Below are 23921 nucleotides of genomic sequence, written 5' to 3'. Positions count from 1 at the left end.
GAAGGACTTCTCTACTTATTGGGTCTCTTTTAGTCTATAATAGATTTGTGGATTGTACAACACCCCAAGCACATGTCAGAAAATAAGTATTAAAAATTGTATTGACATAATTTGAAAATAAATAGAGGAAAAAATGTCCTCACCATACAACATATTCATGTACACATACATATATACATAGGACATATGCTTAAGGATATTCAATAAGTAGAGATGATCCTCCATTTTTGGAACTGTTTTCACTATGGAAAAAATAATGATGTTACGTATTCTGAATAATTCTCTACACAAAGTCATCTCCGATGGGTAGGGCTCTGAGAAATTTGTATAAAGCTTTACAAAAGCTCATGGGTATAAGTCCACTACAGGTTCAATAAGGAGAAGAGGTGGGGAAAGGAGGTGTATTTTCTGAGGATTAGTGAATTGAAAGAAACAATTGCAAAAAAGTTCAATTGTGTGGGATCTTGCTTGAACTAGTCTCTATCTTATTAGATAAGCAATGGAAAGTCACTAGATGTGGCAGCTAGGTGGCTAGTGAATTGGGAGCCAGGCTTAAAGATGAAAGATACTGGGTTCAAAAAAGGCCTCAGATATCCTAGCTGTGTGGCCCTAGTAAAGCTAAGCTCTGCCTAGCACTTACCACTCTCCTGCTTTGGAACCAATACACGTTATAAGAGTTGTAATAAGTCTTTAAAGAAAGTCACCAAAGAGTTCTGAGCAATTGAATACCATAATCAGGTCGGTGTGGTAACATTTCTTAGGAAGCAATAATGTTGACTGGATCCAAAAAGGAAGAGACTGAAGGCAGAGATATATTGGAAGCCTGGTTGAATCAATAAGTAGTGCACATGAACAGAGGCATAGAGAATGGTAAGGAGAAGAAAAATTAAAGATTTTTCTTTGTAAAGATTCATTTATATTAACAAGGCATTTATTCAACTCAGTATACTAAGTCACTACATACTAGGCACTGTGCTAAGTGGAACTATTCCACATCTAGCAAATCCAATTTTATCAATTAAACTAATCACATTTTTTATGTTTTGTAAAATATTATACAGTGGTCACTGCATTTAGATATAGCTATTTTCTTTAGTGTTTTGAAATATTTAAATCTCAAACTGAAACTCAAAATTCCAATTCAGAAACTTTCTCTTCCAATGAAGATCAGAACCTTCTCTTCAACTTAGAGTTGTAGAAAGTCGTCGGAGTCACTGAGAGATCAAAGCACTTGCTTTGTGTCATACAACTAGTATATATTAAAGAAATGACTTGAACTCTTCCTGACTTCAAAGTTAGCTCTATTCACTACACCAAAATATTTCAAATGGAAGAGAAACGGGTATCAAAACTGGAGAGAAAGGGGAAACATGCATAGTAAACTGACAGGTAATCCTATTTTCAAAGAAGCTTTCCATGTTCCAATAAATGTCAGCACCATGTAAAATTAGTTAAGTAATGGCAGAAAGAAGCTCTGACCATCCTAAATCTCATACATATGACTAAATTTTTTAATCTCAATATTGTCATAGAATTATTATAATGGATCTTCCAACTAAATGGAATCTCTATATGAAAAACAAATGAACACAACAATTATATGAGAGGAATGTAAAATGGTACTATTTTAATTTCCCCTCAGTTTGAGGGAGGAAAAAAGAATTGTAGTGTCAGATGGAAAAAAATTCTTTCCGCACATTAGAATGAGTGGGTTTCATGAACCAAGGTGTAAGAGTTGATTTCTGCTACCCTGGGCCTTTTAAAACCACTTTCTAAACTTTTTAAATGACTGGAACTTTAACATTTTGAAGCCAAGAAGAAAAGGATTTTTTGCTTTTCAATTTTAGAGACAGATAGAAGGAAACTCTGAGAAAGGAGTAAACAAGTTTTTGGAATAAGAATCAAGATACAGTGTTAGAGTGGCAGTCTGAAGAACTAAAACACATTTGCCCCATCAAAGTCCTGATTGAGAAGTGTAGCTGAATTGTTTTCTCCAAGAGAAGTGGGGAAAATGGAATGCTTCAGTTTTTAACTGTCTTTCTCTGGACTTAAGATATAAGGCAACTTGTCAAAAGTTGTCATCCATTTTTATTTCTTATTCTTTTTTTAAACATCATAATCATGACAAAAACTGTGATTAATCACAACTTCTCTGCAAAGTGTGTCTATATTAATTGGGGAGAAGGGAACAAGATGCAATAGAGAATACCAGGCAATCTCTGGAAATATACAAAGTGGGACAAGGAAAGGAGAAAGGAGTATGTATATATTAAGTGCCCGGTGCATGCCAGACACTGTGCTAATTATTAATATATCAGCTGACACTCAGAACAAGGCTAAGAGGTAGGTGTGCTTATCATTCCCGTGCTATTGTTGAGAAAACTGAAGTTGCAAAGTGACTTGCCCAGAGTCATATAGCTAGTAAATGTCTGGAGTCACATTTGACCTCAGCTCTTTCTGAATCACTTTCAGTACTCTTATCCAGGGCTCTACCAGCTGCTTTCACCAGCAATAATGACTACTGTATTCTAACACAGCTTATAACACAGGGTTCTCAGGGAATCTCTGGCCTCTGAGCATGAGATGCGATAGAAGAGTGGACCAAAGGAAAGTCAAATCTCCTGGGAGAAAAAGCAAGGTAGTCTAGAAATAATCTACCTCTCCCATTTACCAGGGGGAGGGGGAAAAGTCAGAGGAGTGACTATATCTTTTAGCTTTGGTTTTACTTTCAATTCTAAATGTCCAAACTTGTGCCAGGTAGCAACACCTGCTGGCTGCTTTACCCAAATCATTTTTTCTTATGATTTAACTTATTTCCAAAGTACTACCTCCTTGAGAATAAAAGGCAAGTCCTTTGGCCAATGCAATATATTGAATAACAGCATGGCTCTCCAAGAAATATTATTTTATACCTAACATAGAGATGGAAAGAAAGTTAGGTGATAGAAACGGATTTTATCTGAAAGAGAAATGGATGTGTGCACTGGTTTCGCATGACAAGAAAGACAGCTCCATTGAGTTACAGTTGTGTGGTCTCCCGTTTTATATGCTGTAACTATATGTATCCAGTCTAGCCTAGCAAGGAACAAATGGGACTTCCCACTTTGGCCATTTGGAGACTCGTCGTCAGCACAGTGCTTCTAGAGAGAGTTAGAGTACAGAGAAGAAGGCAAGAGAGATGGATAAGGATTCAGGATTATTTGGTTTCTTTACCTTTCTGCTTTTGGATATGTTCGCTTTGTTGGAATATCCTCTTCATGTTATGTCAGGCTTCCTTGAGTTTGGGCATGGAGAAAAAGAAGCAGGCCATGTCCCTGGGTTAGCAAAAAGCTCTGTCTTTTTCAGGGCTTTCTAATACATGGTTTCTCCTTAAAGGGATATTTATAGTAGATGTTAGGGAAGCCTGGTAACTGGCAAGTTTTGTAAATGAGAGTATAACATGTTGGCTTAATTCAAAATTGCTTAAAAAAGGAGAGACTAATGTACCTTTTAGTAAAAATGACAGTAAACAACTGATACGTGGCAAGCTCCTCTGCCGATTAGAGGAGAGAGCCAGAATTTAACCAAAATAACATTATGAATTTGCAAACTTTTACCCTGCTAGCTCCATGAAAACTTTATGGCCCTTTCATTGCTCTCTCTCCGTTGGAAGTTAATGGAAACATAGAAAATCACTTACTTGACACCAGGGACAAATAGCTCCCCTCACCTAGGCCCTATAGAGCTTTAGTCATGAGCTAAGAGTCTTACAGTCTAAGCTGTGGGTCTGCTGAGACACTATATTGTTTATTGATCTGGTAAACTGCAGCACATGCAAAATACAAAGCAGCACTCATTAACCAATCTGTTCTGCCTGCACTCACAGTCAAGACTTCTAGATCAGAGGGCACGAATGATTTTGGCAATAAGTTTAATTTAACAATTAAAATATAATATTAACTATTATTAATTAATTAAATTAAATTAAATTAAAAACTAAAATAAAAGATTTTTTTTCTCAGGTAAGTCATACAGATTGCCAAATTTTAAAATCTTTAATTTGCACTAGACAAAACAAAAACACCATATATATGTCTGCTCCATCACAATCAAAATGGAATCAAACCCTACCATTTGCAGTGCAGGGTCAGGAAAAGGAAGGCTCTCTCATAAGCAGACACTTTTCTTTGTGCCCTCAAACTCTTGAAAACTGGACATTATGAGGAGTCATTAGCACAGCTAATCCCTAAGCCATTAGTAGAGTCATAAAATGATAGAAGCAAGAGTAAAATGATGATAACCCTGAATGTTTATTTAGTTGGGAGACATAAATGAGAAACCTTTGAACCTATTCATGCCTGGAGCCAGAGAGTAACTACTTACATATTTAGTACCTCAGTGTATTTGTGATTACATGAGTGGGTGCACGTGTGCTCTTGCAAATTCTTTTTAGGTATAGGATGAAGGTGAGTGAAGAAAGGAAAAGAGAGGAGGAGAATAGGGGAAAGAACCTAATTGAATTCACATTGTTACTAGAACTTTTCCTCAAATAGCTGTTTGGGGGTTTTTTCTCCCTCATTTGGTAGAAGGAGCTTTCTTTAGAAAAGTTCAAACTCAAACAGTAACATCAAATGAATGAAGAGATCCTCTTAACCCAATCACTGTCTATTTTTATAGTATTTGACTCTTTCAAAAACTTGAAAATATTTGAAGAACAAGTAAGATTATAATTGAAATCACTGCTAAAATAAAATTAATTGGTTTTTATAATAAACTCCTACTTTGATCTCTCTTAGCTTCCTCCATAACTGAAATAGTTATTTAAATTCAATTTTCCAAAACAACAACCCTCCCACGATTTTCACAAATCACTGAAATTCATATGCTTTTCTCATAATTTTATCTAATTTGACAATACTTAAGGGCCTGTTGGGGTAGTTAGATGGCACAATGGATAAAGTGTAAGTTCTGCAGGAAGATGAGTCTTCCTGCCTTTGGATCTGGTCTCAGATGCTTATTAATTGTGTGACCATTGACAAGTGACTTAATCCTGTTTGCCTCATTTTCCTCATCAGTAAAATGAACTGGAGAAGGAAATGGCAAAGCATTGTACTGTTTTTGCCAAAAAAAAAAAACCCATATGGAGTCATGAAGAGTAGGACATGATTTAAACTACTGAAGAAGTACTTATTACCTTTAAGGCACTGAGGATATCACATATACCATAAAATGAATTAGAATTGAAATTTATTGTGAAGCAATGTTCTACTTTTCCACCAAAATATCTTCGATGCCAATAGCATAGCTCAGCAAGGAAATGAGCTTGGAGTTCTTGAAAGACAGTACATGAAAGCATAAGATCTGTCAAATGCAACCAGGTTGATAAAGTTTCAATTGTACACAGGATTGTGGACTGTCTATCTGCTGTCCAAGAACCAGTCTAGTCGAGCTTACGGAATCTCATCACCAGGTTCACTAAAAAATAACAAATTTGTCACAATATATACCAAAGACCATCAACTAAGTCCCATGGAAGGTGTTATTGGTAACAGTAGAGGGAGTGCCTAACACTGGCAAAATCATAGAAAACTTTAGACAAAGGAATAGGGAAAGAAAAAGGGAGAGAGAGATGGCTACTGATCTATATAGGGAACTAATAATGTGGTAAAAGAAGAAGAAAACATTGAAGAAAATAATTCCTTAAAAACCAGAATTGGCCAATGTAGTAGGTTTAAAGTAATATCTCAGAGATGACTTAATTTGCACTTCTCTTTTCAAAATGTATTTAGAGCATTTTTCCTATCACTATATAGCTTTGATTTCTTTATCTGAAAATTTCCTGTTCAGTTGGCATAAATGTTCATGTTTATTCTATTAAGTTTAAATCAGCTCCACAAAATAATGAAAGGATAAGAAAAAGGTTGCACCAGGGGCAGCGGGAAAGAAGTAGAATCGGGAAAATGTTCTCACTTAAATGAGGTGCAAAGAAGAACTTTTTACAATGGATGGGGAAATGGAGTTGTGGGCAATGCTTGAACTTCTTCACCAATTGAAGAATGACCTTTTTATAAATTTAACTTAATCCCATGGAAATGAGACCTTTATCAGAGGTACTTGTAATTTCTCCTCCCCCTCAGTTTTCTGCTTTCTTTCTAATACTTGGTTGCATGGGTTTTGTTTGTACAGAAATCTTTTTAACTTAATATAATAAAAATTAACCATTTTAGATACCATAATGTTTTCTATCTCTTGTTCGGTTATAAATTTTCCCCTTACCCATAGATGTGACAGATAAACTATTCAAAGCTCCACCAATTTGCTTATGGAAATACCCTTTATTTCTAAATCATGTACCCAGGTTGAGCTTTTGTTGGGGTATGGTGTGAGATACTGGTCCAAATACAGTCTTTACCATACAGTTTTTTTTTTTATTTCCGCAGAACTTTTTGTCAAATAATTCTTGTCCCAAAAGCCTGGAGATTTGCCAATATGACAGGAAAGGAAAATGATAATTGTTGGAGGCATTGCAGGAAAATTTGGATACTAATGCACCCTTGCAGTTCTGCCTTGTTCCAATTCTTCTGGAATTATGCCTAAAGGACTTTCAAACTACATATCCATTAATACAGTAATACCATTACTAGGTCTGTTTCCAAACGAGATAAAAAAATGGAAAATGACTCCCTTTTGAAAAATGAATGTTAAATGTTAATGCTAAAAATTGGTTTTATGTGTAACTGAGGGAAAAGAAAATATTTAAAATATATTCTTCAAAGTGTTTTTAAAGTTTATTATTTATTTTAACCTTTTCTTCTTAAATTATGAGTTCCAAATAGTCTCCCTCACCCATCCATTGAGAAGGAAAGCAATGTGATATCAATTATACAAGGGTAAAACACATTTCCATACTGGCCATGTTCCCAAAAAGGCAAGAAAAATAAAGTGAGGAAATTATACTTCATTTTGCAGAGTACTTCAGTTCTTCCTTTGGAGATAGTACTTCTTTCATCATGAATCTTTTGGGATTGTCTTGAATGATTTTGTTGATCAGAGTAGAAAAGTCTATCACACAAAGTCATCATTAAAACACTGCTGTTACTGTGCACAATGAACTTTTGTTTTTTTTTCACTTCACTTTGCATCAGTTCATATAGTTCTTGCTATGTTTTTTATAAACCACCCCATTCATCACTTCCCACACATATTAATATTCCCTTACATGCATATGCCACAACTTATTTAGTCACTTTCCAAATGATAAGTATCCTTTCAATTTCCAATTCTTTGGCACTACATGAAAGAAAAAAAATTCCTAGAAATAGGTATTTTTCCTCTTCCTTTGATGTCTTTCGGGTGCAGAAATACTAACTGTATTGCTGAGTCAAAGGGTATGCACAGTTATATATTCATTTGGTCATAGATCCAAATTGTTTTCCAGAATGGTTGAACCAGTTCATAATTCCACTAACAGTTCATTAGTGTACCCAATTTTTTCCTCATCCCCTCCAGCATTTGCCCTATCTTAAAAGTGTGAGGTGGTATTTTAGAGTTTTTTCATTTGCATTTCTCTATCATTAGTGATTTAGAGCATTTATTTGTGTGACCCCAGATAGCTTCAATTTTCTCTTCTGAAAATGTCTTGTTTGTGTGCTTTAACTATTTATCATTTGGGAAATGGCTCTTATTTTTATAAATTTGATTCAATTCTATACTCTTGAAAAATGAGAATATTGTCAGAGAAACTTGCTGTAAAAATGTCTGATATTACTTTATCTATGATAACTTTTATCTAAATAAACCTATTTTTCCTGGTTATTCCTTTTAATTAAGTTTAGATAGGACTATCATTTTAATTATTTTAATTATATAGCCTCTGTCCACCCATGAATAATTAGTATTATTTAATTATTTAAATCAGACTTCCTTTATATATAAGAAGTTTTATAATTATGGTTTATTGTAGTTCCTTAGTTTGTTTTGAAAGTATACCCCTAGGTATTTTGTTATGTCTGTGGATATTATAAATGGATGGTCTCTTACTATCTCTTCTTGTAGGACATTGTTGGTGATATATAGAAATTCTGATGATTTATCTGGATTTATTTTATATTCTAAATCTTTGATAGTTTCAACTAATTTTAGTTGCATCTCTAGGATTTTCCAAATATACCATCATATCTTCTGAAAAAAGAGATTTTTATTACCTCTTTGCCTATTCTGACTCCTTCAATTTCCTTTTCTTCTCTTCTTGTTATTTTTAGCATTTCTAATATTAAATATTCAATAGTATAGGTGATAATGGGAATCCTTTTTTCATTCTTGATCTTGAAAGGGAGACTTTTTATTTGTGCCCATTTCAAATAAAGTTTGCTGATAGTTTCAGGTATATAGTTATCATTCTAAGGAAAAATCTTTTTATTCTTATGCTTTTAAATATTATAATAGGACTATAATATTTTGTCATAGATATATTGTTGTAATCTCATGGTCAAAATTTTATTGAGGATTTTTGCATCTTTATTCATCAATGAAATTGGTCTAGAATTTTCTTTCTTTGCTTCTTCATGGTTTAGGTATCACTATCATCTTTGTTTCATAGTTTGGCAGGATTCTTTCTTTTCCCAATGGTTTTCAACAATTTATTGAATATTGGAATTGGATGGTCTTTAAATATAGAATTTACTTGTAAATCTATCTGGTTCTAATACTTTTTTCTTAGGAAATATATTTATTTTCTAAAATAGGTTTATTTAGATATTCTATTTCCTCATGTTAGTCTATGCGGTTAATATTTTTGTAAGTATTCTTCCATTTCACTTAAATTGTTAAATTTGTTGGCATATAGGTGCTCAAAATAACTCCTAATAATTTATGTTATTATGTTGAAGTTGGCATCTGCTTATGTAGGTGCGGGGAGGCACTGTGCCAAACTTTAGTCTTTTTCAATATGCTATTTTCAGAGCTAGCCCTGGAGATCCGCAAGTCTGGGGTTCTCCCAAATTGGTCTGAGCACAGAAAAGTATCGTCACTGTTCTATTGCTCTATACTGTGATCTTTACCCAGGAAGGATCCTGCCACTCTATAGTCAGAAGTTCTTGTGCTCTTTTTGCTTTGGAATTGGAACCAATGCTCCTGTTCCTTTTTGATCAAACAGCAGTCCTTCTCTACACCATGGAATCGTGACTCAGGATTGATTATGGGCAACAGAATTTCCAGTAAGTGCCAGTAAAGTGTCTCCTATAATCTCTTTCTGACAGGCGTTCTAATTTCCTTTCTATATCTGTGCTGGGAGATCACAAAGCAAAAATAGCAGCAACTGCTGCCAGGTGTGTAGGCTCCAAACAGGTTTCAACCCCAGTGTTACAAACTTCTCCTGGCAACCAACTAAATTTTCTTTTTCTTTAGGTGGAAGAAAATCTAAATCTGACTTTTTCTTTTTTATATTTTATTTTATTCTTTAATCACATAAAAACTATATGTATACATATATATATATATATATATGTACATTTTAAAAGTTTGAGCCAAATTCTCACCCTCTCTCCCTTCTTGGCCTCCCCACCACTCCCTGGGACTGCAAGCAATCGGATATAGATTTTATATGTACAATAATATAAAAGGTTTTTCTTATATTCATTTTATTGAAGATAAGTCTAACAAAAAAATGAAGAAGGAAAGTGAAATATAGTATTTCTCAGTTTCCATTCACTCCATCAATTATTTTTATGGAGACAGACTGCATTTTTCAGTAAGAGTCCTTGGGAACTGTTGTAGCTTATTATACTTTTAAGAATATCAGTCATTCACAATTATTCATTATATAACATTGTTCTTATTGGGTACAGTATCCTCCCGGTTCTGTTCACATCTTCCTGTATCACTTCATGTAGTCCTTTCCAGGATTTTCTGAAATACATCTCATTATCTGTTTGACTCTTCCCTTATTGATGCCTATCCCCTCATTTTCCAATTCTTTGGTATCACAAAAAGAGCTTCTATAAATATTTTTGTCCAAATTGTTCCTTCCCCTTTTTTTATCTCTTTGGGATATAGACTGAGAAGTGGTATTACTTGATTAAAAGATATGCACAATTCTAAAGCTTTTGGGGCATAATATCAAATTAATATAATTTTGGGCATAATTTCAGCTAGATCTATTCACAACTTCACCAACAATTCATTATTGTCCCAATATTCCAGCACTCCCTCCAATACATATTATTTTCTTTTTCTGTAATACTAGCCAACCTAAAAAGATGTAAGGTGCTGTCTCAAAGTTGTTTATTTTGCATTTCTATAATCAAAGGTAATTTAGAGCATTTTTATGTGACAATAGATAGCTTTGATTTCATAATCTGAAAACTGTCAGTTCTTATCCTTTGACCATTTATAAACTGGGAAATTAATTATATTCTTAAAAATTTGACAGTTCTCTATATATTTGAGAAATAAGGTCTTTTATTAGTGATTCTTGTAAAAAAAATTCCCAGGTATTTATGTTCTTTTTCATCTTGGTTGCATTAGTTTTGGTTTTGCAAAAGTGTTCAATTTAATATGATAAAATGTTCATTTTATATTCTATAATGTTTTCTATATCTTTAGTCATAAATTCATCCTTTATCAATATATCTTATAAGTTAAGTATTCCATGCTCACCTAACTTGTTTATAGCACCATCTTTTATTTCTAAATCAGGTAACAATGTTGAGCTTGTTTGGATATATTTTGTGAGATGTAGAGCTATACCCAGTATGTTCCATACTTTTTTCCGTTTTTTCCAAGAATTTTTGTCAAGCAGTGATTTCTTGTTTCAAGAGCTTAAATATTTGGGTTCATTGGAGAGATTAACTGAACTTTCTGCCACCCTAAATTTGATTTGAGGCAATATTTTAAAGTTGTTAGGAGGGGAATACAGACAGAGTTTAGCTTTGTTGGCTCCAGTCTGCCATTTTGGTTCTGCCCCCATCTCTAAGACTTGACCAAATGTTGAAAGAGGTATAAAACTTGCCTGAAGAAAATAGTTATTTAAAAGTTCATTAGGCAAATGGAAGCTAATCACTCTATAAGATTACGAGAAGCAATAAAATGTCAAAAGAAGAAAAAATAGAAGAAAAATGTAAAATATAGGGGGAAGTAATTGAGTTAGGAAATAAATACAGAAGAGATAATTTAAAAATTATTACACTGTCTAAAAGCCACAATAAAAAGAAGCTAAATATCATGCTTCAAACAATCATAAAGGAAAAATGCTTTGCTATCTTAGAACCAAAGTTCACATTTGAAATTGAAACAATTTACCAATCTACCGTTAAGAGACTCCAAAATGAAAACTCCCAGGAATATGATAGCCAAAGTCAAGAGCTCCAAGTTCAAGGAGAAAATACAAGCATCCAGAAATAAATATTTCAAATCCTGTAGAGATGTAGTAAAAATCAGACAAGATTTTGTCAAATCCTGTTTTCCCTGATGTATGCTTTCTAATCCTAATCCGGTGTTCTCTCAATCATTAATGTATTTATATATTTTAGAGCACCAACTTCATTATTCATTTGCTGCCTATGTGCTATCACATACTGTTATTCAATTTTTCATGTACAAACATTCTCTAAACTATCAGCTACTTAAAGTAAGGAACTATAGAGAACACTGATTTTTTTCTCAATAGCCCAAATAATGCTCAATTAAATTCATATGAATATTAGGAAAAAAACAGTTTGTTGCTGATGATACTACTATTGCTGCAGTTGAAGCTATTGTTGATGGCAGGGATTTATAATTGTGATAGAAGGTGAAGAGGAGAGAAAGGATAATTTTCTAAAATGTCTCTCATTAGGAATTAGAAATAAACAATGATGAAGATGACCATAATAATAGTATGTAAATAATGCCTATTATATGTCAGACCTTTTGCTAAGCTATTTTGAAATATATTTTATTTGATTCTCACAACAACCCTGAAAGGCAGGTACTGTTAATTTCTCATTTTATGGCTGAGGAAACTGAAGTAAGGAGAGGTTAAATGACTTGTACCAGGTCACACAGTGAGTGCTTGAAACTGGATTTTTACACAGATCTTCTGAACTACAGTCCCAGATTTATCTAGTATATAGATATAGCTACTATATCACATAATTAACTAAATTATAGAGTATCTAGACCAATGGAGATAATATAGCTAACCCCCTTCATTTTCTGGTCATAGAACCATTTCCTTTCACATATTTTATAGCTCCTCTCTTTTACTTTATCCTTCCCTCCTTCCTTCCTTCCTTCCTTCCTTCCTTCCTTCCTTCCTTCCTTCCTTCCTTCCTTCCTTCCTCCCTCCCTCCCTCCCTCCCTCCCTCTCTCTCTCTCTCTCTTTCTCTCTCTCTCTCTCTCTCTCTCTCTCTCTCTCTCTCTCTCTCTCTCTCTCTCTCTCTCTCTCTCTCTTTCTTTCTTTCTTTCTTTCTTTCCTTCCTCCTTCCCTCCCTCCCTCCCCCTATCCTTCCTTCCTTCCTGGCAATGATATTATTTTAATCAATATTTATTTACTATATATTCTTATTAATTAATAATAATTTAAATATCTAGATCATTTTAGGCTTCTGATTTTTGCTATATATACATATATGTTTTTAAGAAAAGACCAAAAAGGGACATTGGTGATTCAGTGAATTGAGAGCCAGGCCTAGAGATAAAAGGTTCTGGGCACAAATATGAACCCAGATACCTCCTAGTGACCTTGGGTAAGTCACTTAAACCCCATTGCCTACCCCTTAACATTTTTTTGCTTTGGAATCAATACACAGTAATGATTCTAAGACAAAAGGTAAGGGTTTAAAAAAAAAAGAAAACAGAAAACCTTGATTAAACATAAAAAACCTAGGTCCTTATTGTCATAAAGGGATTACAAGGATATCCTGAATAGCTAACACCCCTCACCTCTAGTCTGTGATATGTATATATACACTTTCAGGAACTCATCTATTGAATAAAACTAGGTATATTTGTATTTGCTTTATTTGGAAATGTTCCTAGCTTTGATGGCAAAGGAGTTACATAAAAAATAATGACATGGCTACAACAGAACTTGATAGAAAAGGATAAGTTGACAATCTTATAATTAGGACAAGGACTAGTTACATATGTTCCTTCCCTTTCATGATATACAGTAGCTACTGTCACTAGAATAATTTCAAATTTCAAATCTCCTTGGTTTTCATCACAAAGTTGATAAAAGAAAATGATGAAAAAAATTAGTATTTTAATGTCTTTTATGCTGTGTGAAAAATAATAGTATGCCACACTCCTTTGACCCTGAGAGCATCCTTTATTTTGAGTGTCTCACTATTCTCTGAAAGATTGTCAGGTCTTTATCAGGGAGATCCTCCAAACAAACTAGCACATTATTAAGGTTGCAACAGTGCAGTAACTCACAGAATGTATGAGTGATTAAAAGCCATGCAGTTGTGACAAGGACCATAAGGAGAGCCGAAAAAGAAGTAATATGTCTTTTGATAAAAAAAAATACTGAACCTGGAATGATTTAACCCATTCTCATTTTAAATCTGATTTTTTTGAACTGTGATCCAAGGGACCTTGAATGCTGTGGATTTGAGGGAAATGTAATTACAAAGGAATAGCTCAATCAAAAATTTTGAGGGAGGAGGAAATTTATTGAGAGTTTATGTATATAACAAAGAAGTTTATGTGCTAATCTCTAAAATATCTCAATCTCTCTCCCTCCTTCTTGCTCTCACTCTCTCTCTCTCTCTCTGTCTGATATATATATATATATATATATACACATATGTATACACAGATCTTGTTTTTCTTTTTATGTCCTCCTGATATATACATTATATTGTTTATATTTCACTCTGACTTGCTCTGTCTGGCTCTGTCTCTGTTGTCTCTGTCTGGCTCTCTCTTCTAACCTACCAAATTCATATTCTTCTCTAGAAATTTTATTTTATTGTAAAATATGTTAAGGGCCAGGGTTTTGCCACAGGTGTTAGAGAGGATCAAGACATAAGACTTTTGCCTTTTCACTGTGTCATACATCTAAAGGAGATAATTACTTCAATGATTCAAAGATCTATGATTTTTCCCATGTCGGTGCTTCCTTCACTGATGCAGAACACAACTACTCTATGCTTTAATAGATGGCCTGCATGAGTTGCTCTGGCTAAACACATTGATCACCCAATAGCCAATTAATGTAACAAAATGCTTTGGCACAAGCCCAACAATTGTCTCTTCAAAAGAAGTGGTGCTTCTACATGTATCTAGGCTTGTAATTACAGTGAATGAGTTCCCTGCAGGTCCCATGAACTAATGGACATTATAAGATCATCTCTTCCATTTATTCAGTTTTTCCTTATAAACTCAGATTTTATCTCCTGGATACATTAAAAAGTCAGGATAATTTAACCAGTAAATTTAAAAATTGAATTAATTATTTTCTTGTATTTGTACATGGAAGAATGTACCACATACACACCCCAATCTGTATTCTTCAATGAATATCTAAGAAAACTAGATATAAGCGATGGAACTAAGTTTAGAACAGAAAATCCTCAGGAAAATGTATAAACATGTATTTCTAGAAGGCTTTCTTTAAATTTACCTTCACATCTCCAGACATTCTTACCTGTCCAGGGCAATCAGGAGGTAATGGAACCAACAAGCAGCCTTAAGTCCAATGGGGAGTTGTAGTTAAGCATCACTCATCCTTTACATCAGGAGTATAGAAAAGCTCAGGAGAGAAGGCTGTGTTCCCCTTCGTTGTGCACACCTCTGCGAAGCAAGTGACCCTTTCTGGTTAGTCAAGTTTTAAATGAAAACTGAAATTCTGTCTTAGAGTATTTTGAAAGAAATACAGTAAGTAAAGGACCTAATGATTACCTTTCCCTAATGAAATATGGGAAAAAAGGAATCAGTCTTTGGCTTAAAATGATCTGGTGAGTCATCTCTATCTCTCTGTATTTGATTTTGCTTTCATTCACTTCACCTAGTTCTACCTCTTACATTTCTGTCACAACTATACTAGGAAAAAGAAAAGAGCTGTTCAAGGAGAGATTAAGAATTTATGAATTTATGTAAGGTTCTATGCATTGATGATCAATGTTAATATGTAAAAGCAGTGACTAAGCTTTACTTTCTTGTGAAATGTAATATAATACTCATTGATATTATCATTTATGGTGAGGAATCTAAGATGAACAGCCCTTGGAAAGGATAATTATTGCGTACTTCAACACTTCAAGAACTTTTGGTTGCCAAAGTCAGTAGATAATGTACAATAGATGAAGGCTTGCTTCCAGATCAGGAAGAACTGAATTCAAATGAGGCCTCAAATACTAGCTGTGTGACCCTGGACAAGGCATTTACTCTATTTTCCTCAGTTTCCTCAAGTATAAAATGGAGATAATAGAACCTGCCTCCTAGAATTTTTTGAGGATCAAGTGAGTTAATATTTATAATAATAATAGTTCTTAGCATAATGCCTGGCACATAACAGATGCTATATAAATATTAGCTATTACTATTGTTAATGAGTATGGATATTCCTTCCTCATAAAGGTCATGACTCAAAATCTGATTTAGTGAGCCGCCATGGGGAAAAAATCATACCATGATGGTGAACAAAAATCAATATAACATGATGGTCATTCTATAAATTAGACTCTCCAAAAATGATTTATATGTCCTTAAGACGACAGATTGCTCATTCCAGGAACCATTCTTGACAAGATACACCAGAGCATAGACTCTGCTGGCATATCACCTGCCAGCATATAGGACTCAATTTTATCTTAGGGCAAGGTACAAGAGTAGGATTTCAATGTAGGCATAAAAATGATGGCAAAAAATAGGGCTATAACTATGCACTATGTCCTATTAATGAATTGAGTAAATATTCTTCCTTCCCACTCATGTTATACTACATATACTATACATATATAGTATATATGTTATACTGAATCTCAAGATTCAGTCATTTATACAGGAATTAAACATGTTACATTTTTATTTGTAAGACTGACTTTGTGCTGCCAACTAATATGATTCTAGTATAGTAGAAATAATTATAATAAATAATAACAACAATAATAGCTAACATTTATGTAGTACTTTAAGTTTTAAAAAACATTTCTGTAGTGTAATTTATTTGAATTCAATAATTCTGTGAAGTAGGTATGATAGACTTCCTTTTGACATCAGTTGATATTTATTATTTTTCTTTTTAAAAATGTTAACATTTTTAAAATTTTGAGTTCCCAGTTTTCTCCTCTCTTACCCCTTCGTAGAGAAGAAAAGCAATATGATATTAATTATACATGTGAATTCATACAAAGAATATTACCATATTAGCCATGTTAGGAAAAAAAGGAGGAAAAATAAAGCGAAAAAATATGGTTCATGTACAATTCATCAATTCTCTCACTGTGAGTGGACAGAATTTTTCATGATTAATCCTTTGGAACCATCTTGCATCATTGCCTTGATCAGAAAAGTGAAGTAATTCACAAATTCAAAAATCATTGTTACAGATTACTGTTATTGTGTACAATATTATCCTGATAGGTCTTTTGAAACCATTCTACTGGTCGTGCTAATCACTTCTTTTAAAGCAATAGAATTCCATCATAACCATATGCCAAAGCTTTTTCATTACTTCCCCAGTAAATGGGCATCTCATCGGTTTCTAATTCTTTGCCACAACAAAAAAGAGATCTGGTATAAATATTTTGGCATAAATAAGCCATTTTTCTTTTTCTGTGGTGTTTGGGGGATTCAGCTCTAATGATTATATTGCTAGGTGAAGTATTATGTAAAGTTATATGTTCCTTTGGAAATAGTTCCATATTGTTCTACAGAATTGTTCTCTAGTTCACAACTCCACCAGCAGTGTATTAGTATCTCTATTTTTCCACATTCCCTACAGATTTTATTATGTTCCTATTCTGTCATGTTAGCTAATTTAATAGGTGTGAAGTGGTATATCTCATAGTTATTTTAATTTACATGTCTTAAATCTGTAATGGTTTGAAATATTTTTCATGTGACTGTGGAGAGTCTTTGTGAACACAGAATAGTATACTTGTCAGATCTTTGGGAAAGGAAAGACTTTCAAACCAAGCAAGAGCTAGAAAAAATCTCAAAATGTAAAATCAATAATTTTGATTACATCAAATTAAAAAGTTTCTGTACAAACAAAACCAATGCAACCAAACTTAGAAGGGAAACAACAAATTGAGAAAGAATCTTCATGACAAAAGCCTCTGACAAAGGTCTAATTACTCAAATTTATAATGAGCTAAATCAATTGTACAAAAAAATCAAGCCATTCTCCAATTGAAAAATGGGCAAGGGGCATGGATAGGCAATTTTCAGTCAAAGAAATCAAAACTATTAATAAGCACATGAAAAAGTGTTCTAAATTTCTTATAATCAGAGAGATGCAAATCAAAACAACTGTGATATTAACTCACAGCTTGCAGATTGGCTAACATGACAGCAAAGGAAAGTAATGATTGCTGGAGGGGATGTGGCAAAGTTGGGTCATTAATGCACTGCTGGGGGAGTTGTGAATTAATCCCACCATTCTTGAGGACAATTTGGAATTATGATGTCTGCCCTTTGATCCAGCCATAGCACTGCTAGGTTTGTACCCCAAAGAGATAATAAGGAAAAAGACTTGTACAAGAATATTCATAGCTGTGCTCTTTGTGGTGGCAAACTTTTGGAAAATGAGGGGATGCTCTTCAATTGGGGAATGGCTGAACAAATTGTGGTATCTGTTGGTGATGGAATACTATTGTGCTCAAAGGAATAATAAAGTGGAAGAATTCCATAAGAACTGGAATGACCTCTAGGAATTGATGCAGAGTGAAAGGAGCAGAACCAGGAGAACATTGTACACAGAGACTGATACTCTGTGGTACAATTGAATGTAATGGACTTCTCCAATAGTGGCAATGCAGTGATCTTGAACAACTCGGAGGGATCTACGAGAAAAAAACACTATCTACATTCAGAGGAAACACTGTGAGAGTAGAAACACAAAAGAAAAACAACTGCTTGAATACATGGGTCAAGGGGATATGGTTGGAAATGTAGACTCTAAATGAACATCCTAGTGCAAACATCACCAACATGGAAATAGGTTTTGATCAAGGACACATGTAATACCCAATGAAATTGTGCATTGGCTACAGGAAGGGTGAGGGGAGGGGAGGGAGGGAAAAATATGATTCTTGTAAACAAGAAATAATGTTATAAATTGACTAAATAAATTAATTTAAATTTTAAAAAATAAATCACTATTGTTTAGAGCAATACAATTAAAAGAACTCTGATATACCAAAGCATATCTATCAGGTATACCAATGTAAAAGAAAAGGAAAATGATAAATGCTAGAAGAGAAATGGAAAAAAATAAATGCACTAATGCATTTCAAGGGGGAGTTGTGAACTGGTCCAATCATTCTGGAGAACAACTTGGTACTATGCCCAAAGGGCTTTAAAACTGTTCATATCCTTTGATCCAGCAATACTACTACTGGGTCTATATTCTTAGGAGATTAAGGTAAAGGGGAAAGGACCCATCTGAACAGAAATATTTATAGCAACTCTTTTCATTGGCAAAGAATTGGAAAATGAAGGGATGTCCATCAATTGGGGAAGGGCTAAACAATTTGTGGGTTATATGATTGTGATAGAATACTACTGTACTATAAGTAATTATTAATAAAATGGATTCAAAAAAGAAATAAATAAAATTAAAAAATTGCTTTTTCAATTTTCCCATCAATTTTTGCTAAACATTGATTTCTTGCCCCAAAAGTTTGGATGTTTGGGTTTATCAGTCACTGTACTACTGTGGTCATTTACTATTATATATTGTGTACCTAATTTATTCCATTAATCCACAACTCTATTTCTTAGTACCAGATTGTTTGCAAATCACATTAATTCAATTTTAATGGCATATAACTGCATAAAATAATTACTAATAATTGATTTAATTTCATCCTAATTGGTGATAAATTCACCCACCCATATAACTTTTGACAACTGGTAATTTGATTTTCTTCTTTAAAAAATCAATTAACCAATATTTATGTATTTTTTCCATAAAATCAGCTTCTATATTTATTTATTGGTTTAATGATTTTTTTACTTTTCTGTCTTATTTATCTCTCTTTATTTTTAGGTTTTCCATTATGATGTGTAATTCTTTTCCTAGTTCCTTTAGTTGAATGTCCATTTCATTAAACTGTCATTTCTCTCTTTTTCAGGTATTTAGTGATATAAAATTTCCCCTAGTTACTACTTTGGCTACAACCCAAAAATTTCAGTATATTTTCTCAATGTTGTCATTCTCTCTAATGAAATTATTCATTGCTTTTATGATTTTTTCTTTTATAGTCTTTAGAATCAGATTATTTTCTAATTAATTTTATTGTATGCTTTCAAGGGTACTTATTGAATAAAATTTTTATTGCATCATGATCTGAAATGGGTACATTTAATATTTCATTTTTCTGTATTCATGAGGCATTTATGCCTTAAAATATGGAAGATTTTTTATGAAGGTGCCATGTACAACTTTAAAAAAGGTCTACTTTCTTTTTCCATTCAATATTATCCAGCAGCCTATAATATTTAAAATTTCTAAAATTCTATTCATCTTAACTTGTTTTTTATTAATTTTATCATTAAATTCATCTATTTTTGAAAGGGGATAATTGAGGTTCCCACCCACTAGCATAGTTTTGCTCTCTTTTTCCTCCTATGATTTATTTAACATTTCCTTTAAGAAAATGAATGCTATTTTAGTATTTTTATTTATTCATTGACTGGTTTTTTAGTAAGATATATTTTTTCTGCTTATTATTTTTAAGTGTCTATTTTCGTCTTTGCAGTCTGGAAACATTATTATTACTCCAAGCTTTTGTAAATTCAGTTAAAGCATTCTGTTCCTGTCTTTTATTTTAATTCCATGTGTGCCTCTCTTTTTCAAGCTCATTGTAAAAAGAATATTATTGGAGTCTGACTTCTAATATATTCTGCTATTTGCTTCCATTTTATGAGAATATCATCCCAATCACATTCATGATGATCTTTACTAACTGTGCATTTCTATCTGTCTTATTTTCTATAGTTTATTTCTTTTCCTCTCTTATTACCCTGTCCCTTCTTAAGTCTGTTTTGCTTCTGACCACTGCCTCCCTTATTCTGCTCTCTATTTTATTACACACCACTCCCCAACTTTTCTTAATCCCCTCTCCTTCTACTACTTATTTGAACCCTCGTTGAACTAATTCTGATGAGAGTGAAGTTGAAGCATTACCAACCCCACCATTTTCCCCTCCACTGTAATAGCTTGTATAGCCTGGGAGCTATGAAATTTGGCTACAATTTTCCTGAAAGTTGGGTTTTCACTTTTTTATCTCTTTTGTTTGGTGATTTGTATATTCTTTCAATCACTATTTTACCATCTTCATCTAAGATACAAAATTCTTGTCCTTTATAACTTCTTGAAATATGATGTCTTTGATTGTGGCTTCCATCTGGTAGCCAAATAATTATTAAATTATCTCTCCTCTATATAATTTACCTGTCAGTTTGTTTTTCAATGAGAGAGTTATAATTTTCTCTTTTTCTTTATCCTTTTGATCTTTTTTTATTGTTACTTGATGTCTTATATAGATATTAGTTCCAATCGCCCAACTCTAATTTTTATAAAAGTATTTTCTTCAATGAAGTTTGAACCTCTTTTATCCCATTTGGCCAATTCTGCATCAAATATTAATTTTTTTTCTTCATCAGATGTTTGAGCTCTTTTTCTTTATCTAAGAGGTCATATCGTATTATTTTATTAATACCATTGCTATTGGTTTATTCATTTATGCTACCATATTTAATTGAGTTTCTTCCTTCTGAGATTTTTTTATAATTTCAGTCTTTTGTACCCCTCATTCCCTTATTACTCTCTTTCTTTCTATCGCCTTGGATGGCAGCTTCCCTGGAAGCTCGATCTCAAAGCTCTTGTTTCACTTCTACAAATTCCACCACTTCACTCACCACTCTGTCCCAAGTAGTCTAGTGAAGGGGGAATTGATCTGGCTTTGGTTAGATTCTAGGTCCTTTGCTTTAGACCAGTAATGGCAAGCCTATGGCACAGGTGCCCAAAATAGCACACAGAGTGTTCTCTGTGGGCACTTGACCACCCTCCTCCCACCCTTCCACTTGGGTGGAGCCGCTCCCCTCTCCCTCTCCACCAAGCCCAACAACAATTTTTCACATCACTTGCTCCTCTGCCCAGCAGTCCAATGGGAGCTCAGAGAGGGTATGGTGGAGGGGGGGGGGGGACTCACGGGCAGTAGATCTGGTGGAGAGCAGAGTGCTCAGGACACTGCCCTTTCTCTATATACACTCCCTGCCGACATTACTCACTTTATCCACTCCTCCATCCAACAGCCCAATGGGATCTCTTTCTCCTCCTATGTGGGGTAAGTGGGGGATAGGCACAGCACTTGCTTATTGCAGGGGTGCAGATATGGCACTTGGTCTGGGGGTGGGGGGACAGGGCTGGGCACTCCATTTCTAAAAGGTTCACCATCACTGCTGTAGACAAATTACCAATGGTCTGGTATTCTGCCCCAATTGCTTATTTTTCTTCCTTCTGTATCTAAGTAATGTTACACTACAGAGTACTTCAGTCTTAGGCAGAGAAAAAGCCTCTGCCTTCTGGTATTCTGGACAACCCAAGGAGAGGGAGTAGAGTTTTAGCCTTGTGCAGCTAAGCTATGCCACATTGTGGTGGGCAGCAATGGAAAAATACTGAGTGATTAGAGATTAGGCTGCTTTTCACCCATCAGATTTTTACCTCATCAGGGTTTTTAATGTTTTAGACAATGGGGAAAGTTAAAAGTATTTCTCTCTTGTGCATATCTTTCATTTTGGAGAGGTCTGAGAGGTCATAAGGTTAGGATAAAATGTCTATTCTTCTATCTAATTGATATGATGTTACTGAATGCTTTTGAGCAGGAGTAACATGGTTAAATAGATGATTTATAAAGATTTTATTGTTAGCTATATCAAAGCAGTTAAGTTGTTCAGTGACAGAATAATGGACCTGGGGTCAGAAACACTCATCTTCCTGAGTTCAAATATAGCCTCAGAAAATTACTAGCTGTGTGACTCTGGACAAGTCACTTAATCCTGTTTGCCTCAATTTCCTCATCTGTACAATGAGCCAGAAAAGGAAATGGTAAACCACTTCTTTATCTTTAGCAAGAAAATCCCATATGGGGCCATGAAGAATTAAACATGACTTAAAAATGACTAAACAATATAGAAGAATGATTAGAAAGGACCTCAGTGGTCAGGGTGTGATTAACCATATCCAGATCTAGAGATGGTTCTAAGAATCTATGATTATCCTAACTCTGTCCAGAATCGTATGAATGTCAATTTTGAACTATGCCTTATTTTTTCCCCTAAGCTACATATTGGTTTATGGATGAACCAAACCATAGCACCACATACACACTTCAGTAATAGTTCCTTATCCAACATTACCAGAGAAAAGAAAGCAGATGCTATGGAAAATCTGCCTAAATTGTTATAACATCAAATGAAATAAAATACTTTGCAAACCTTAAAGCACACTGTTATTAGAAGTCAATTTGTTATTTCTAATATTAATAATCATAAAAGCGAGGGAAAATAATTGATGTCATGTACTTACATTTCATTAGGGAATGGAAATGACTCTTAGGACTGGTAGGATAAAGAGGCATTGTCAAAAATTCCTACAAACTGGAAAGATAATAAGAGTTTGGGGCAGGTAATTTCTGTTTTCCTAAAACCAACTGATATAAGTCTGTAGAGATTTATCCCCAGTTTGATTGTGGTAAATATTACAAATGTAGCAGCTCTCAAAAAGTAACTATTGAGTCACAAATGGTTGCAAACTGAATTGTGAAGAGAGTATCTAAATTAAGGAACTCTCTGATAACTAACTTATTAAAGAAGACAGAAAGATATTGAAATATTTTACCTCAGAAATAGTATGCACTCTGATATGTCATTGATTAAAATTGTCACCCCTTAGCTGTGTTGCCTCATAGAATTACATTATTCAAAGTTATGATTATGTACAATGCATCACAGAACACTTAAGTGAATATAAATTATATGAAAAATTCTCTTTAAATGTACAATACATGTAAAATGGGCCAAAAGATGACTGTTATCAAGTGGTCTGAAAAGTTTCTCTACTTTCTCCATCTTATAATAATAAGCCAAGTCGATTAGGGCTTGTATAGATTTTTTCATTCTTTTGCTCATTTTGGTTGCTGTGTCCTTTGCTCCTCTTACCCAGCCCATTTATTCAGGTTATACTATTAGCACAAGGGAGAAAATTGCCTAGTTTTTAGTAAATTTCTCATAAAAATTTCTTAAGACATATAAGAGGCTGTGGAATACAATGGATAGAGAGATAGATTCAGAACCAGAAAGTCTGGAGTGTAAACATTATCTCTAATTCATATTATCTGTTTGACCCTAGGCAAGTCATTTAATTTTTCAATGTCTTAGGAAACTTTCTAATAATACAAATTAAAAAGAAGGTGCTGAAGTACATTTGGCAAGTGGGTTCACCCAGAAATTTCCTCTATTAATGAAATAACAAGACGACAAAATCTTAATTCATGCAAGTTTCTACCTCATAAAGCTATTGTGCAAATTAAACAAAATAATATGTGGACTTTGCTAACAACTTCTAAGAAGTTGTTAAAAATAATTATTAATAGCTTAAATACAAGACAGTCTAAGCTTGGGTTTTCTTGAGTAAAAATAAACACCTTGAAATTAACCAAAGGCTCTATAATATTTATATGGTAACTACTATAAGATTTATAATTCCTTATACATCTATAATTATA

The 23921-nt window shown here is 33.7% G+C and overlaps 1 protein-coding gene across 1 annotated transcript in view; it reads right to left on the bottom strand.

Moving 5' to 3' along the window:
* Positions 1–23921, bottom strand: part of HNF4G (hepatocyte nuclear factor 4 gamma) — a 185171-nt gene that overhangs the window by 94477 nt on the left and 66773 nt on the right. Inside the window, exon 2 of the mRNA XM_007486938.2 lies at positions 14612–14757. The gene's annotated coding sequence lies outside the window, so the exon portion shown is untranslated. The remainder of the gene's footprint in view (positions 1–14611; positions 14758–23921) is intronic.

This window comes from Monodelphis domestica, chromosome 3 (assembly GCF_027887165.1).
Source record: "Monodelphis domestica isolate mMonDom1 chromosome 3, mMonDom1.pri, whole genome shotgun sequence".
NCBI lineage: Eukaryota > Metazoa > Chordata > Mammalia > Didelphimorphia > Didelphidae > Monodelphis > Monodelphis domestica.
This window is presented reverse-complemented; position numbering and strand designations above follow the sequence as displayed.